Below are 14997 nucleotides of genomic sequence, written 5' to 3'. Positions count from 1 at the left end.
ATCAGAACCGAAACAGAACTAACAATACATGCTCATTAATAAATATAAGCAATGTCTGTTTATAACAAAAAACATAAAACTATTTGTTTATATAAGCTGAGCATAAGTTATTTCCTGCCCTAATTAATTAAACTGTCCTTTCAACTATTACAAAAGACAGATACTACTCTCTTTTCTGACTTGGGAAACTAATATCTTTCACAACATCTATTATCCAACGTTTCACGTGCAACCTTTTACGTGTCCGCAACAATCACATTGCGAGGATATGAAGTCGTTATACATGTATTTAAGTTATTAACAAGTTACAAGGCAGTTATTTTGACCGAAGTTTTATTTTAGTTTTGTGCATCGGAACATAGTATATGGCGTAAAAAAAGGTATTATCCCGACTTGTGTGTACTGTGACCATCACCGGATGATAATTAAAATGGTTTGCTTGACGTTTGAAGGCGGTACTAAGCACGTACGAGAAAAGTTTTAAGTGAATGTTTCTATATGCTATGTTTAATTTGCTATTGACACTTGCCTGTAATTGTTCAAGATATGTTTTTGTAACAATTCGCTTCAGCTTATGCAAATAAATGACAATAACATCGACTCTATTCAGGCAAAACATAACGTTAATTATGTACCTGAGATAGTAAAATTTGTAACAACATCCAACCACATAAATCACGCCCTGCTGGCTGTTTAGAAAGAATAAACCGTATGTACTTCGAATGATCGCCGATAAAAGATTGAAGTAAAGCATTGGCGACTGTATGAAAACCATAAACAGTTCAGTATGGCTTTGTACACACTACTCGGCCAACACGTGCGACAATACAATTTTTCCAAATTCAATATTAAAACATGGTCGCAACAACGCAACACGCACTCTAAACATGACTTAGTTAACGAAGCGAAACGTTCCAAAAAATATGAATAGTTGTAAAAAAACAATGGCAGTCGCGTTCTCCCTTATAAATCATTTTAATCCATTGTATATCTTTTTTTCCAATTAGTAACGTATTTTATTAGCATAAAATGAGTAGAAGTCGGATTGTCGAATGATATGAACCATAAACAATATTTGTTTTTGAGGTTTGGTCTAAGAACAGTCGGATTCGCCAACTGATCGACGTTGTAGAAGTACCGGTAGGCTCTTGAATTAAACCACTTCTATATAATCATTCTTCTATCGTTAATAAGTGACTCGTTCAAGTGTATTTTCCTTTCCGACAAAGATGAACTGGGATATATTATTATATTATAATCATAATATAATTTGATGTAATATCAGATGTGTGTTAATGGTAATTATTTGATATTTTTTTAAGCGTGCCATGCATATATGTCCGTAGAATTCATTATAACCATCATCTACATTTCTGTTTAACTTCGTCTTAAAATAGTCAACCATGTGGGTACTTGTAAAAGTTAAATGATGTGAAGTAATATTTATGCTTGCTGCTTTTAAGAACTATTATCTTTATTGAAATATGCATGTTCAAAATGTTCATATGTATATCCTCATGAACTATGAAAAACCTTGATGTTGTCAGAAGACAATCAATGGAATTTCATGGAAAACTCGCACAAGAGTCGTAGTACCGCCACTTAGGTACAAAGGAGAACGCGTTAATAAGACTTAACCTCTATCGGCCAATTCCAGACATCCTGGGAAATTGAATTTGAAAGATAATCAATATCCCTATTAAATGTTTACATCAAAAGCACGATTTAATTAGCCCATCAGAGACAGAAGAATTCTCCCAGGCCGTATTTGGCATTTTATGCAAGATTTGAGCTTGCGATAAATACTGTTATAGAAATTGTAAAAATATATAATGAAAATAGAAGTAGGTCCTGTTATAATAATTGCTCACCGCTGCATAAACGTTTTTATAAATTGCAACAAAAATAATGTGACGTATAATTGAAGGCCACTAAGTAAAATCTTCAGTTACATATCTGCTTAAAAACTTTCATAATACAGCATTAGGTAATACGATCATGGATTCAGGTTTATGCATTATTGTCTCCAATGTTCGAGTAGTTTGTGGGCAAACAAAACTCGTTTATATGTTTAATGGACTAATGTAAAAGAGCAAAATATGTTAACAGTGTTTATATAAAAAATCTGGAGATCACTGTATATTTTTATATGTTGCGTTGCTTAAACAATCTGATGTATATTTATTAATAGTTGTTTTGGTGGATTTATTATATTTATAAAATGTATTAGGGATTATACTTGCAAATGTAGAATCGTAATTAGTAATCGGAAATGTCTGATACATACATGTACAATTTTCATGTTAAACTAGACTTGTTTTCAGAGCCATCTGCTTTGTGCTTGATACGTTTGAGACCTTGTTGCTATTGATACAGGAGCATTTGAGAGTTCATCAAGTAGTGATCAGTAATGCAGTAACTCCAGCGTTAATCAATATTGGTTATATCGAATGCTTTTATGTTATGCATGACCTTGAATTGTATATTGTAATTGGTGACCGTAGACCCCATTTTTGTGTTCTCAATGATAAGGCGCACTTACAAGAAATAAAGCACGTGTCCGCTGCGATAGGTTAGGCAATCACATGCAGCAGTGCAAGACTTAAAATCGTGCATCCATGTTAAGAAGTGAAATGCAAATCTGAATCAAATCTAATCTAATGTTATCTAAACTAAATATGTGTCGCTAGACCGTTATTTTTGTCCGTATTGTTTTAAATGTCTGTGTACACTGGGACCCAGCTGTTGAAAAAGTCGGGTCGTCTGGTGTAAGGGTAACCTAAGCATACCGAGGCTCTAAGGTAGTCGCTGACTTATAAATCAAACCTGCATTGAAAATAATTGGCGCAAACAGTAGTTCTTAAATAACAAACAACCGCATTCAATGTTATTGTAGCCTTTGTAGTTTGTCCACACAATGCGATTGATTGAATAAGTCTAATAATTATGTAGCATTGTTTATATAACATTATAATGACCAGGACATTTTATTCATGCCTTACACAACTCGTGCATATTTAAATCATGTCGAATTAAATTGCCGTAATTATACTGCAGGGAAATAACCGAAGCGAAAAGCGCCAATAAAATATGCATATGTTAAACAAGCAGTTACCAAACAAAAGAGTCGATATCAGTGTTTTTTTTATAACAAGATAAATACATTTACTTAATGTACTTCTCATATTTCCCATTAGTAACCTGTTATAATTAGTGCACCATGTGGAACAGCTGTAGAATAAGACCCATCGACAATAAATACATATTTGTGTACTTGCGTCTCGTGTAACTCGAAAAGAATTGCTGCTAACGAATAGCAGGTTTACACCGTGTAAACTGGCGAATCTTAATTTTCAGGATTCCATGTTTTCTACATAACAGAAGTTGTAGCCTATTCTTATTCAAACAATTGTTTAATTTGTGTCGCCTTAATCTACACACATATTGCTTTTAGAGGGTGAACACTTTTCAAACATATCCATCATGTGGTGATAATGAATTATGGCTTATTTTTTACCTTTGTAACGCGTATCTCAAAAAGTAGAGCTGGCACTTATTAACCAGCGTATCAACATGCGCACTGATATAATTTGGTGTGATTTTGATCAAACTTGTACACTGTACAGACAAAAGAAACGTTAGGCGGATCCTTGGCATACGGATACATTTCCAAGTTATCCATAATTATACACATCGTTCGTATATACAGACAAAAAACCTCTTAGTTTCTTTTTACCGTGTGACTCGCTCCATGATATTGTGTGTATTGTGTATGAATTAAACTCCGTATTTACTTCAGCGCTAAGTTTAGGTTTAATACGTTTGGCATGTAAAATAACCGTTAAATCGCTTGTTGCCAATTCAGACATTTTTACATCCAGATTTTGTAATGTCTCAAAAGAAGCATGCCACTGATATTTCTCTGCAAGTTATGCTTTGGTATATACTTAACAGTTATGTTCATGCGTGTATTGTTTATGCAGAATAATTCGTTGATTCATTCACTCATCGTTTGATTCTAGGACTCCCTCGTTCCGTTCAGAATAATGGTTCGCCTTGCTTAAGTGTTCATACTGCTGATCAACGCACATCATTATTGTTCTTGCAACATGCTTTATGGTTATAGAACTTCAGCAAATGAATTGTATTTTATATTGTCGACCAGTACCTGGAGTATGAAAGAAGTCGCTTTAATAAAACGTAGCCTCAATCGATCTGTTGTTTGTAACTTTACCAATACCCAGACCGATTCATTACATCAAAAGCAATATTTAATAAGCCCTTTCGCGACAACAGCATTTTCCCAGGCTATATTTTGCATTTTACGGCTAGATTGCGACATACAGTTAACACGTCCGCATTATCCAACATTGTAATAAAATACGCAATAGTCTAATGGCAAAACTTGATTGATTTTTAAAACGTTGTTGTGATACAAACATATACGATTTATTTCGCAAGATGAGTTGATAAATAACACATTATTGTTTGGTAAATAACATATAATTTCGATAAATTGCCTTCCATTTACTTGTACACATTTGGTTTATATACATGTACTATATTGTGTCTGTAAACGAAAGTGAAGTAGCTATGAACCATGTTATAAACCTGACACTAAAGTTCGTGTGCATCTACAAAACCAAAGGTGCAACAACACGAATTAGTGGGTTGTTTTGTGTTTACTAAGGCTTATATACAAGTTAGATTTGTATTATAATGAATTGTCGGCTTTATGTATGTCTATAATATGTTGTTTTATAAATGCAATTGTAAGTGAATATTGCAAACGTAGATTCTTTAATATTGTAATAGATTTCTGGTACAGACATAGCTCAAGCACATGACTGTGTCTTTAACTGTGTTTACAACTACTGTAGCTGGTCACTTGCCTAAAAACGGATGTGCATACGTTATTAAAAATTTCTTCTTCTGAATTATGTTTGGAGTTTAATATACATTTCTTCATTAACAATAAAAATAACATGAATGCCAACTTGTCAGAAAAATGGTTTTACGGTCTCATTTACATTGATACAGTTTGAGGACTGATAGTAAGATAAAACCTACATTGTATTAGAGTAATAAAGCGACAATATTCATAAAGATAAGTTACGATTATTTAAGGACCGTAAAATAAAAGTACTTAATGCAATATGAATGATATTGAAATGTGCAAATATTGTAAGCCCACGACGTCTGCGACCAATGTTGTAAAATACAGTAGACTCTGCCAATACCGGACAATCTGCAAACCGGAACTCTCCCGATTCGAACGGTCGGGCCAGTCCCGTATTTTCTCCTATTTTTTTGTTAAAAATGTTGAATAAACCGAACTCTCTGAAAACCGGAAACCAAACGGATATCTCCGTGAATTTGGCCATTTTCAACGTAAAATACATTGAGTACACCAGACGGTCCAAATTCTCAAGATGCCCGAGGCGTGAAAATTACAATACCTAGTCAGTGCAGCGAGTGCGGTGTCACACATTTTGCTCGCGCAATCATCGATAATCGGATTGAACATACCATAAAGGTTTCAAGTCGTTACCGCGCTAAATAAGTCCGATTAAATAATGTAAAGCAAATTGTAAATGTCTATCATAGACGTGCGGTCACACCAAAAAGTGATTGACTCGATCGTTTAATTAAGCTTATGATAAACAATTTAATTACAAACTTAATGCATGCCGTTGCGACGATCACTTTCTTGTGATCTTCTCGGGTAGTTTAAAAGATCTTATAGCCATGTTTTTAACGCTTAAATGGTTGTTTGTTTGTTTGTCAGATAAAACTGTGAGAAATATGACCGTTAAATATCTATCCACCTGTCTTCAAATTCATTCATTGTCTTTTCTTAATTACAAACGCATCTTCAGCATTAATAGTCATAAATCTATAAGTCTTCTCGAATCGTTATTCGTCAAAATTGTATTTGAGGTTTAATTAATTCAGAGCTATTGTTAGCCAACTCGAACACGACTAACTCGCATATATGACAAATGTCACGTATGTACATGTATAAAGCACCACACTCACTTTGGGATTAATCAAAACAAGTCGGTATGAAATGCTTTTGCTATTAATCGAATAAAAACACATTTTTGGAAGAATGCTTTAAACATAAACCTTACATAAGTACAGTTATCACATGGTACATGTAAATGTATATGGTTTGTTTTATTTTTATATGATTTTGTACACAATGCATACAATGTATATTTCGACAATATGCATACTCTTGGTAAACCGGAACTCTCTGAAAACCGGACGATAAGGCCGGTCCCCAGACCGTCCGGTTTGCAGAGGGTCTACTATATACGATTAGAACTAGTTGAGTTAAAGGGCAGAAAGTGTCCGTATGCCTTTTGTAATGGCAATAATTAATCGACAATTCATGCAATTTGCATGGTTATCGAAATTTTATGATATTATATGTGCAAAATTAGTAACAACAGTGTTCATAATCATCCGATATATACTGTTTGAGATTGATAACGGACAAGTTTAACTTTATCTCTTTTTTTTCATATACAGAGCGTTAAATCATTAGTATCTCAATATATCTAGCTGGTTATTGAAAATGATTGGGCTATTATGCCTGTACACATTAGCAAAATGATAACTGGTGATTTATTTCCAATTGTTTAAGCGGGAGAGACGGACAAGGTCAATTTTGAAATGAATTATTTTTATTTCAAACGGTCGTGATTAAGAAGTGTAAAAGGCGTTAAGTATTGAACTCGATCTGGTTATTATGACCAACAACATTACCACAACAATTCCTGATGATACGATTTCAACTGTTAGAATTATTGAGTGATTTTCGACTTTTCCAGTATCAGGCCTCTTTTTTAAACGATTGTATAATACATACATAATCTTAACACATACACAGCGGTTAAACGTGCATAAAACTTGTTTGATAAACTATTCAGTTTTTGTATTAAAGGCCAAACAAGACATGCTTTGCATAACTTCGACCTCAGAATTGTCTTCCGTTATAAATTTGACGAATGATGCAAACGAAGACTTTATATGTGTATTTAATTAGGTTTGCTTGTTAGATATAATTAAAGAGGCTTTACAAAAAAATGAGAATGGGCGATTACAAAATTAAAATAGTCCTGTCAGAATCCGCAATTCTATAGACTCATTAGAATAATAAGCATGGGTGATCAAAACATTTTAATTGTGCGCCATCGTCTGTCAGAAACTGCCATTGCGTTATATAAAGTTAATGATAATGGGCAGGACTGGAAACCAAATATGTTGTGTCAAGATGCTCAATAAATGTCAGTAATAAATATCTGGAACTTTTCCTGCTGGCATAGTTCAGGGAAAATCACCATTTGGTAGCAAATAAATACGTGTGTTTACACGTGCTAGTATAAAAGTAGTGTCGCAAATATATAAAACAGTAAAATGTCTTTAAATTACGAGAAAATGTTTCATTAATTAGGTCATTCGTAGCAACGATACTGCTTAAAAGCACGACCATCAACATTGTGATAATTATTATCGTGTGTCGCAACTTTTTATGTATTACAATTAAATGAGATATAATTACGTAAGTATAATAAAGCGTTTTCATTAATTATGTCATTCTCAGCAACGACTGTGTTTCAAAGTAAGATCATTAACATTGTAAAAACTAAACCACAGAAGCAGTTTACGGTAAATATTTTCAAAGGGTCATGATCAACGTATGTGACTTGATTAATTGTTTTAACCTTACTAGTAGGTACATTGATGACATACTTAATTTAGATAATCCATTATTTGAACAATATATTCACAAAATCTACCCAAAAGAACTTGTCTTAAATAGATCGTGTATATCCAATACAGACGCTGCGTATTTAGACTTACATTTAACTATTAATAATAATTTGATCAAAACTAGTTTATACGACAAACGGGACGATTTTAACTTTGAAATTGTGAATTTTCCGTTTCTAGATGGCAACATCCCTAAAGGACCTTCCTATGGTATTTACATTTCGCAGTTGGTACGTTATGCCAGAGCATGTTCGTGTATTAAAGATTTTAATGATCGTAATCTAATATTAACTAAAAAATTGCTAAAGCAAGGCTTTTTGTATCATAACCTAAGAAATAAATTTGCTAGATTTTACTCTAAGTATGGTGATTTAATTTCAAAATATAATGTTTCTTTAAAATGGCATTTAAATAATGGAATCTCCCATCCATCATTTTACGGAGATGTTTTGAAGCGTGTCCGCAAATTAAAATATGTTAAACCAAATGTTCATATTAAACTTTTCAATTTAATTAACTTGTTTTTATCAAAAGGATACGATGCTTATGTACTTAAAAACACGTGTTTGATGGTTTTCGATTCACTATATCTTTCTTCCCTTAAAATTTGGAATCATTAGTGATATTATAGGCATTTTTCACTGTTGAATAAAATTGTGTCATTGTGTCGTATGAACAAATCTGCATGAATACTACATTATAGGCATTTTTCACTGTTGAATAAAATTGTGTCATTGTGTCGTATGAACAAATCTGCATGTAAACTACATTTGGACTCAAATCGTACATCAAATCATTTCTGTCTTCAGTTGTCAAAACACCTATATACTGTTTGATTCCAATAATGTCGCTTTAATGGAATTACCATTTGTATTCATTTGCTTCTTAATATTAAATCACGTAAACTTGTTTTATTAGTAGCACAGCCCGATTAATATTTTTATTTAGTACTGCCCTTGGAATTTGTTCACGTCATTATGTCATTATGGATTTTTGTGACGTCATACGACCGACTTTCCCAGTTGTAATCTACATGCATAGGTCATTGGGTTTATAACGTTCCATTTTATTTATATTTTCTCTCTGATAGGCGTTTCTTGTTTGATTTAATTATTTTTAATTTGTTTAGCAGTCACATAAACAACCAAGCTATGTAATATGGAATTTTTACACCCATTATTGCTGCTTCTTCCTGTATTTGCGCGATGATTATCTGAGATATTAACTCTATGATTCTACATTCTCAAATCTTTTCTATAAAGAAGGAATATAGTTGACAATTGTTAATAGTTTTATTTGATCGTTCGTCAAAAAGTTGTAATTCTGTTACTCTTGTATCTTCAATGCAATTGAGTAATTAAATAGTAATTAAATTGAATGCGTTTTAATTCCATTTTATTATTGTTTAATTTGAGTTACAATGCTATGACGTTAAATTTTATTTACACTTGAATGTATTATGAATATTGCTGGGCCAAGTGTGAGGTTGAGCGCTCTATAACCAGGTTTAAACCCCCAATGCTTTGCATTGACCGTTCCAAGGCGGTGACCCCAGCTTTATTCATATTTTGTGTTTATGTTGGTTTGTATTGTGCTGTATTGTGCTGTTTTGTACTGTTTGGGCAATCGGTCACTTGCCTTAAATAAAGGACCAACTAATTGTTTTTAATGAAAATTCAATACTGCTCCAGCAGCTGGAGTTTCACTTCTTTATATTCTTTTGAAAACAAATTCCTTACTTCTAAACGTGTTTATCAACTTGTTCCCAAGGTATGCATGATTATATATCGCGGATCGTTAATTGCAAACTATAAGATAAATAAAAACATTTGATTCTAGTATAATACTTATTTATGTTCATTGCTTTGTTTAATAAACGTATCTGTATAGTTTACCCTAGAGATGACCGTGAAGCGAGTACATACGGGCCCAATGTTTGTATACTATTATCGCAATCTGAAACAAACATGAATATGGCCGATGAATGTTAAATAAGATTTATATAATTGTATTCAACCATCGAGCAAATCATTTTTACTTCGGTGAAATGTATGACACACAAGTTAATGCGACTAAGTTGGAGAGTCATAATCATATACGTGTCTGCAAGCACTAATGGTGAATTCCAATAAGTGTGCGTGGCTCAGGTACACGATCGAGTTTTCTTATGAACAGTAAATATTTATATGCTTTTAAATAAACTCGTTTTTTCGTGTATTTGCACTACTTTTTCTGAACCTGTACTCTAATTATTTATTCAAAATCGATATATGTAATGAACATCCTACCAATCAAAGCACACAAAACATGAATGAAAACATAGAAATGTTTAGTCATAATGATTTACAATATAGATATGTTAGCCAAGATGTTTTTTGAAGAATAACTAAGCATTTACTTGCTTATGATTTGTAATACTTACTTCAATGAAAGTTCGTGTCATCAACTGCTATTAAGTGGTCATCTTTCTGAAATTTAAAAAAATAAACCATTTTAAAGAGCAGCATCGGTGTCGACATTTTTTGTTAATAAATATGTAAACAAAGCCCTGCATATTGACAAGAACAAAGCGTTCACAAAAAGCAAGCCGGTGCGTGTGTCTGTATTTTATATTTTGTACAGAGGTTCAATTGCTTTGCAAAAATACCTTGACGTAATATTACCCAATCTATCATGCCTAATCAGCCGTCAAACTGTCGGTTATCATTTCATCACGTAACATCATTTATTTGTGAGTGGCTGATGCGTTTTTATTAAAAACATTGCAATATGATATGTTGAACAAACAATGGCCCGATGGTAGCTTGGAATTTATTTAGTTATACATTATTGACCGGTTGGTTATGAACTATTGATCTACACATTAATAAGCTATTGATTATTAACCCTTGCATGCTGGGAAATTTGTCGTCTGCTAAAATGTCGTCTGCAGAATTTCTAAAATAAGCATTTTCTTTGATTTTTTTCAAACAATACTATCAGAATAGCAAACAGTTTGGATCCTGATGAGACGCAACGTTCTGTGGCGTCTCATCTGGATCCAAACTGTTTGCAAAGGCCTTTAAAATTCGGTTCCCGCACTGAAAGGGTTAACATAAACGTATTGACTTTTTCTTCCTTAAATCAAAGATATGTATAACAACCATTTATTATTTAGTATAACTGGTCCGATCAGAGTAACCAAAAACTATAATCTGTTTTCCAACTAAATCGCCATGAAATTATTGAGTTTAAACCCTGTTTTATTAATGTAACCGTTACGTAATAATGTTAAATTATCATTCCTCGTTGAAATCCATTTGCTGGTGAACGATTTCGAACATTTAATGTTGACAAAAAACGCACGTACTTGGTAAGCTATTAATCATTAACGGGCAGGTAAATAACATTAATAAAGTGTTAAATGTCAATGGCAACGTTTCTAAAATAGTTTAAAATAAAAAAATATCATAAACAAAAACGAAATAAAGAGCATGGCAAAGAATCGAAGAGTTGCCATTTTTATCTCATAGTGAAAATTTTAGCATAGATTAACATATTCACTCTGTAACATCGCTGAAAAGACCTTTTGTGTTTCCCTGTTTAAAAGGTGTTTATAGTTGCAAACATCCAAGTCTCTGAGTTGATACATGTCATACCAAAATTGATTTGAACACTAGAATATTTATATCGCATAATTTAAATCATTGTTATCAAATTTTGTATATATATTATTCTTATCATACAAATATAATACGTTTGCTAACACTCATTTAAAACTATACTAGATACAATCAATTAAAACCCATATTGACAATTTAAGCTTTCCCTTTATTATTTTGCATGAAAACGTTAACATTCCATAATTCGCAAAGTAAATAAGATTATAACGTTTAATTTACAAAGGAGTATGCATTGGAAACATTTTATTTATTGAGTTGATAATTATTGTTATAGAAAAGCTCTGACAAAATTTTGGCTTATTACTCACTCGTTGGAATTTAAATGGTAGATACAATAACAGTTACACGTTTAAATAACTTTCAATCGAAATGTTTGCATTATCGGGATGTAAAAATAAAGCTACAATTAGCAAATCGTGATACACTCTTAACAGGTCCAAAGTATGGTATCCAGTACTAATAAATGTACAGACAATGTAGAAATACTTTTACATTTATGCATAATTCAAATAATGTTAAAAAGAAATGATATACTTGCGTGTTAGCTACTTTGTTGCATCTTCATAACACTAACGATGTAAACTAAGTTAGTTTATGTTTAATATTATTTAGTAATTTATTAATTTAACTATGTAATTATATGATATGGTTTTCATTTAGTATTTCATGTGTGGGATTGTCCTTGTGTATATGTGTTCAGTATGTAGCCAAAGGTATGTATTTCGTTCTGTCAATAACTGAAACAGACAAACAGACGGAACCATCTAGATCTTTGCAGCACGTTTATTGATTTAATCCGTTAAATCTTGTAAATGCTGCACACTCAAATTGAAGCAATCGCCAAAAGTACCGTTTACGTCGTTGGGCGATAAATGGCAATTCCAGAGTTATCCACATAGCTTCATCCCCTAATGTTTGTTTCCAGAATTCAAACATATATCCATTTAACATAGTCGCTTTTGCATAAACAACGCACATCAAATCATTCATTATATTCTCCCTTCGTTTACGTGCTGATATTTAAAAATGTGTATTTACAAAGTATTATCATCTAAACAAATGTTATTTCTTAATGTAAGAAGTCAAAAAACTATTTTAAATACATTTAATAGTGTTTTCGTCACTTCAAAATAGTTATCATCTATTCACGGTGTACAAGGTAACCGTGAAATGTCTGCAAACGTTAGTCTTGTTTTTCGTCCAGAGAAGAAAGTCACCGTGTAGTTACTGGAAATAACCGTATACCTAACTGGTTAACGTCCAATAGAGTTGGGTTAGGGGTGTTTATATTTCAATTAAAAAGTAATTGTTAATTTCGCATGAACATGATGGTATGCACGGACAAACACGGATCTGAACATAAAAAGTTGATGTTTACAAAGTAATGTTAAGGTTGCAAATATAACGGCAACTAAATCTACGAAGGAGCGATGACACATGTGCTTTTACAAAGATTAGTTTTGAAAATAATAAATATTCTCTAGCTTTTACCTTAGTTAAATACAGTGTATCGAACACCATAGCCAAATTTCATTAAATGAGCAGTATACATCTAAATGTCTACTAGTTTATTGCAACGGCATTGTGTCTTTGGTTGAATACCAGTAATGCTGGGTTGTTTAATTTGACATCCTGCTTGATTTGTGGCGCCCGTGGATTGGTTGGGGTTTCACTTGCGTCTTGAAAATAAAACTGCTAGAGTTATGAGACTGTTTAAATATATTTAATACTATATGCAAGTGTTCGCCATGGTATTTTGTGGCATTGTTTCCCGACACTATATTTTTTATCCTTTCACAGATCCGATTGTATTGAAATCTCATTTCCCGTATCGTACAGCCATAAGATAACCTCATGGCTCTGTGCAATCGTACATTAAACATAAATTAATAGTTCAAACTGGGGACACATCTTGTATGATTGGCGTTGAATGTATGCAACATACTGAACAGGGTTTATTTGAATGCATATGTGAGTGATGAAGAAGTGAATTACCGAGACTAGATAAAAACATGGTGATTTAAATGATTTTAACAAACGCGAAATATTTCACGGATATTTCATGGAACACATCGCGGATGTACAAGTTCAACAACGTACTATACGGTCCTCGAAACACAAAATATGAGTCACTAACAGAAAAGAAAACAAATAAACGCTAGTGTTGCAGAAACACATGTGTTGGGAATTTGTACATGTTACGACGCTTTCGCGCCATTGCGCGGAACGTCACGTTACGTTAACGTCATAACTGTGAGTTCGTTGTTTATAGACATTGAGATTTGAAATAGATTGAGAACTAGACACAACGCTGTCTTCCTTTTATACGATCACAAGACATTTTGGTGCCGTGACAAACTAGTCAAGAGTCGAAATATGCAGCTGAACAAGCTCATTGCGATGCGCGACGGTCATCGTCGCCTTATATCCAGAGAATTAGAGAGATTCGACTCAACCGAGTTAACGACATCAGAGTACGAGAGATTACTTCACATGATTGTGGAAGAAGCAGAAGAAGTGAGAACGCTGAACGATAAGATCGTCAACCATAACGATATCGAAGATTTATCATCGGAACTGGTCGAGGGAAAATCATATTCATTCGACCTAGAGTTAAAGATACAAAGACTTAGAGATAATCTGAATAAACGTATCGGAAACAAATAAGAAATTACATCGAACGTTTCACAAGACATTTATCAAAACAGGAAGCAGCCCGACTACACCGCGCACAGCATTCCGGTCGTGAACAACGCCCCCTACCTTGCACAACAACTGCTGACTCAGGCGACACCGGCCGCTCCCTTAACATACAAGCTACCGCGCTACAAATACCACGCCATGGAGAAGCATGTGATGTGTAATTCAGCGATAATCCTGACCAGACCGGATGTGCTTCTGGGAGTGGATAACGCTACGATCGAGATGTGCACAAATAGCAGAACCCGAAACACACACTCAGAAAAGAAGACACAAACGGATGCAGTTAATCGTACAAATAACACAAAGGATACATTGACTCCCCGGCGTGTATTTCTAGTACAAAAGGGATCTCACGCCGGTAACCAAGAAGACAATCTGATGAAAGCGGTACAAGAGAGTAGTTCAGACGACTCGGGTAGAAAAGATGTTTCGTTCACTTAAGGTGGTAACAGTCAGGAAGAGAGCACGATGATCTCCACGTTGGTTATACCGAACCGCACGATTCCCTGCAGCCAGAGGATGCCATTCAAAAGCGACAACGAGCCGGTTTTCAACAGTGCGCCGGAAGTGGATGAGAGCGGCGATACATTCCTCAAGCGCCTGCAGCGCTCCAAACTACAGAGTCCAAATGATTCGTGTATGCCGTCGGGTCATGAGTTTTGCTTCGAGGCAGTAGTGAATAAACGTTACAACCGCTGGAAACGAAGCCGACGAAAAAAAACTCTGAGCACCGACAGCCGGTCGTCGTGCCTGGCAGCGGCAGCTCTGATGAAAATGACGAAAGAAACTCTGTTATAGAACGAATCATTGACACCATGTATGAACAAATCCACGGGCCCGTTCCGCATAC

General features: G+C 33.9%; 1 protein-coding gene across 3 annotated transcripts in view; it reads right to left on the bottom strand.

The window, feature by feature from the left end:
* The window catches only part of LOC127849607 (two pore potassium channel protein sup-9-like), a 49219-nt gene that overhangs the window by 12844 nt on the left and 21378 nt on the right, over positions 1-14997 (bottom strand). Inside the window, exons 2-3 of one of the 3 annotated variants that reach the window (XM_052382335.1) lie at positions 10205-10250; positions 9678-9738 (exon numbers count right to left, since the gene is read on the bottom strand). The exons of 1 other annotated variant lie outside the window; for it this stretch is intronic. The gene's annotated coding sequence lies outside the window, so the exon portion shown is untranslated. The remainder of the gene's footprint in view (positions 1-9677; positions 9739-10204; positions 10251-14997) is intronic. One more of the 3 variants, XM_052382334.1, reaches the window with a different exon arrangement.

This window comes from Dreissena polymorpha, chromosome 11 (genome assembly GCF_020536995.1).
Source record: "Dreissena polymorpha isolate Duluth1 chromosome 11, UMN_Dpol_1.0, whole genome shotgun sequence".
Classification (NCBI taxonomy): domain Eukaryota; kingdom Metazoa; phylum Mollusca; class Bivalvia; order Myida; family Dreissenidae; genus Dreissena; species Dreissena polymorpha.
The sequence above is the reverse complement of the archived record's forward strand: the minus strand, read 5'-3'. Positions and strand labels throughout refer to the sequence as shown.